Source organism: Sturnus vulgaris, chromosome 14 (genome assembly GCF_052056855.1).
Source record: "Sturnus vulgaris isolate bStuVul1 chromosome 14, bStuVul1.hap1, whole genome shotgun sequence".
NCBI classification, from domain to species: domain Eukaryota; kingdom Metazoa; phylum Chordata; class Aves; order Passeriformes; family Sturnidae; genus Sturnus; species Sturnus vulgaris.
In genome coordinates, this window is record NC_142256.1 from 5,130,984 (window position 1) to 5,135,596 (window position 4,613).

The window sequence follows — 4,613 nt, forward strand, 5'->3', positions numbered from 1 at the left end:
CTCTGCTGCTTCTGCTGTTAGGAATCGCTCCTCGAAAGACGAGCGAGAGCGTCCTTCCGGGTGCATTGCACTGAGTCGAGTGCTCGCTCGGGACATTGCACTCGCGGCCAAGGCAAGAGGGCGCGCTTGCCCGCGGAACTGAGAACACGCTGTTGGGCAGAGCTGCAACTGACCGCTGGAGTTCAGCTCTCGCCGAACGGCAGAAGGCGAAGAACGAAGCCGCTTGCGAGCGGCGCAGTGCAGCGAAGAGCTCTCCCAATTCGCCGCTAGCTCCACGGTCCTCCTCAGCTGCGAGTAGCAGCGCTCAGCAGTACACAGAGCTTCGCAAGGCCCGAAGAGCCGGAGGGAAGTATCGCACACGCAAATGTGCCAGGACAGAGACGTGTTCTACGTTGTCCCCTCTCGTCGTGCAGTTTGTGCCTCTGCTGCTTCTGCTGTTAGGAATCGCTCCTCGAAAGACGAGCGAGAGCGTCCTTCCGGGTGCATTGCACTGAGTCGAGTGCTCGCTCGGGACTTTGCTCTCGGGGCCAAGGCAAGAGGGCGCGCTTGCCCGCGGAACTGAGAACACGCTGTTGGGCAGAGCTGCAACTGACCGCTGGAGTTCAGCTCTCGCCGGACGGCAGAAGGCGAAGAACGAAGCCGCTTGCGAGCGGCGCAGTGCAGCGAAGAGCTCTCCGAATTCGCCGCTAGCTCCACGGTCCTCCTCAGCTGCGAGTAGCAGCGCTCGCAGTACACAGAGCTTCGCAAGCCCGAAGAGCCGGAGGGAAGTATCGCACACGCAAATGTGCCAGGACAGAGACGTGTTCTACGTTGTCCCCTCTCGTCGTGCAGTTTGTGCCTCTGCTGCTTCTGCTGTTAGGAATCGCTCCTCGAAAGACGAGCGAGAGCGTCCTTCCGGGTGCATTGCACTGAGTCGAGTGCTCGCTCGGGACTTTGCTCTCGGGGCCAAGGCAAGAGGGCGCGCTTGCCCGCGGAACTGAGAACACGCTGTTGGGCAGAGCTGCAACTGACCGCTGGAGTTCAGCTCTCGCCGGGAACGGCAGAAGGCGAAGAACGAAGCCGCTTGCGAGCGGCGCAGTGCAGCGAAGAGCTCTCCCAATTCGCCGCTAGCTCCACGGTCCCTCCTCAGCTGCGAGTAGCAGCGCTCGCAGTACACAGAGCTTCGCAAGGCCCGAAGAGCCGGAGGGAAGTATCGCACACGCAAATGTGCCAGGACAGAGACGTGTTCTACGTTGTCCCCTCTCGTCGTGCAGTTTGTGCCTCTGCTGCTTCTGCTGTTAGGAATCGCTCCTCGAAAGACGAGCGAGAGCGTCCTTCCGGGTGCATTGCACTGAGTCGAGTGCTCGCTCGGGACTTTGCTCTCGGGGCCAAGGCAAGAGGGCGCGCTTGCCCGCGGAACTGAGAACACGCTGTTGGGCAGAGCTGCAACTGACCGCTGGAGTTCAGCTCTCGCCGGACGGCAGAAGGCGAAGAACGAAGCCGCTTGCGAGCGGCGCAGTGCAGCGAAGAGCTCTCCCAATTCGCCGCTAGCTCCACGGTCCTCCTCAGCTGCGAGTAGCAGCGCTCGCAGTACACAGAGCTTCGCAAGGCCCGAAGAGCCGGAGGGAAGTTTCGCACACGCAAATGTGCCAGGACAGAGACGTGTTCTACGTTGTCCCCTCTCGTCGTGCAGTTTGTGCCTCTGCTGCTTCTGCTGTTAGGAATCGCTCCTCGAAAGACGAGCGAGAGCGTCCTTCCGGGTGCATTGCACTGAGTCGAGTGCTCGCTCGGGACATTTGCTCTCGGGGCCAAGGCAAGAGGGCGCGCTTGCCCGCAGAACTGAGAACACGCTGTTGGGCAGAGCTGCAACTGACCGCTGGAGTTCAGCTCTCGCCGGACGGCAGAAGGCGAAGAACGAAGCCGCTTGCGAGCGGCGCAGTGCAGCGAAGAGCTCTCCCAATTCGCCGCTAGCTCCACGGTCCTCCTCAGCTGCGAGTAGCAGCGCTCGCAGTACACAGAGCTTCGCAAGGCCCGAAGAGCCGGAGGGAAGTATCGCACACGCAAATGTGCCAGGACAGAGACGTGTTCTACGTTGTCCCCTCTCGTCGTGCAGTTTGTGCCTCTGCTGCTTCTGCTGTTAGGAATCGCTCCTCGAAAGACGAGCGAGAGCGTCCTTCCGGGTGCATTGCACTGAGTCGAGTGCTCGCTCGGGACATTGCTCTCGGGGCCAAGGCAAGAGGGCGCGCTTGCCCGCGAACTGAGAACACGCTGTTGGGCAGAGCTGCAACTGACCGCTGGAGTTCAGCTCTCGCCGGACGGCAGAAGGCGAAGAACGAAGCCGCTTGCGAGCGGCGCAGTGCAGCGAAGAGCTCTCCCAATTCGCCGCTAGCTCCACGGTCCTCCTCAGCTGCGAGTAGCAGCGCTCGCAGTACACAGAGCTTCGCAAGGCCCGAAGAGCCGGAGGGAAGTTTCGCACACGCAAATGTGCCAGGACAGAGACGTGTTCTACGTTGTCCCCTCTCGTCGTGCAGTTTGTGCCTCTGCTGCTTCTGCTGTTAGGAATCGCTCCTCGAAAGACGAGCGAGAGCGTCCTTCCGGGTGCATTGCACTGAGTCGAGTGCTCGCTCGGGACATTGCTCTCGGGGCCAAGGCAAGAGGGCGCGCTTGCCCGCGGAACTGAGAACACGCTGTTGGGCAGAGCTGCAACTGACCGCTGGAGTTCAGCTCTCGCCGGACGGCAGAAGGCGAAGAACGAAGCCGCTTGCGAGCGGCGCAGTGCAGCGAAGAGCTCTCCCAATTCGCCGCTAGCTCCACGGTCCTCCTCAGCTGCGAGTAGCAGCGCTCGCAGTACACAGAGCTTCGCAAGGCCCGAAGAGCCGGAGGGAAGTATCGCACACGCAAATGTGCCAGGACAGAGACGTGTTCTACGTTGTCCCCTCTCGTCGTGCAGTTTGTGCCTCTGCTGCTTCTGCTGTTAGGAATCGCTCCTCGAAAGACGAGCGAGAGCGTCCTTCCGGGTGCATTGCACTGAGTCGAGTGCTCGCTCGGGACTTTGCTCTCGGGGCCAAGGCAAGAGGGCGCGCTTGCCCGCGGAACTGAGAACACGCTGTTGGGCAGAGCTGCAACTGACCGCTGGAGTTCAGCTCTCGCCGACGGCAGAAGGCGAAGAACGAAGCCGCTTGCGAGCGGCGCAGTGCAGCGAAGAGCTCTCCGAATTCGCCGCTAGCTCCACGGTCCTCCTCAGCTGCGAGTAGCAGCGCTCGCAGTACACAGAGCTTCGCAAGGCCCGAAGAGCCGGAGGGAAGTATCGCACACGCAAATGTGCCAGGACAGAGACGTGTTCTACGTTGTCCCCTCTCGTCGTGCAGTTTGTGCCTCTGCTGCTTCTGCTGTTAGGAATCGCTCCTCGAAAGACGAGCGAGAGCGTCCTTCCGGGTGCATTGCACTGAGTCGAGTGCTCGCTCGGGACTTTGCTCTCGGGGCCAAGGCAAGAGGCGCGCTTGCCCGCGGAACTGAGAACACGCTGTTGGGCAGAGCTGCAACTGACCGCTGGAGTTCAGCTCTCGCCGGACGGCAGAAGGCGAAGAACGAAGCCGCTTGCGAGCGGCGCAGTGCAGCGAAGAGCTCTCCCAATTCGCCGCTAGCTCCACGGTCCTCCTCAGCTGCGAGTAGCAGCGCTCGCAGTACACAGAGCTTCGCAAGGCCCGAAGAGCCGGAGGGAAGTATCGCACACGCAAATGTGCCAGGACAGAGACGTGTTCTACGTTGTCCCCTCTCGTCGTGCAGTTTGTGCCTCTGCTGCTTCTGCTGTTAGGAATCGCTCCTCGAAAGACGAGCGAGAGCGTCCTTCCGGGTGCATTGCACTGAGTCGAGTGCTCGCTCGGGACTTTGCTCTCGGGGCCAAGGCAAGAGGGCGCGCTTGCCCGCGGAACTGAGAACACGCTGTTGGGCAGAGCTGCAACTGACCGCTGGAGTTCAGCTCTCGCCGGACGGCAGAAGGCGAAGAACGAAGCCGCTTGCGAGCGGCGCAGTGCAGCGAAGAGCTCTCCGAATTCGCCGGCTAGCTCCACGGTCCCTCCTCAGCTGCGAGTAGCAGCGCTCGCAGTACACAGAGCTTCGCAAGGCTCGAAGAGCCGGAGGGAAAGTATCGCACACGCAAATGTGCCAGGACAGAGACGTGTTCTACGTTGTCCCCTCTCGTCGTGCAGTTTGAGCCTCTGCTAGCTTCTGCTGTTAGGAATCGCTCTCGAAAGACGAGCGAGAGCGTCCTTCCGGGTGCATTGCACTGAGTCGAGTGCTCGCTCTGGGACATTGCTCTCGGGGCCAAGGCAAGAGGGCGCGCCTTGCCCGCGGAACTGAGAACACGCTGTTGGGCAGAGCTGCAACTGACCGCTGGAGTTTCAGCTCTCGCCGGACGGCAGAGAGGCGAAGAACGAAGCCGCTTGCGAGCGGCGCAGTGCAGCGAAGAGCTCTCCCAATTCGCCGCTAGCTCCACGGTCCTCCTCAGCTGCGAGTAGCAGCGCACGCAGTACACAGAGCTTCGCAAGGCCCGAAGAGCCGGAGGAAGTATCGCACACGCAAATGTGCCAGGACAGAGACGTGTTCTACGTTGTCCCCTCTCGTCGTGCAGTTTA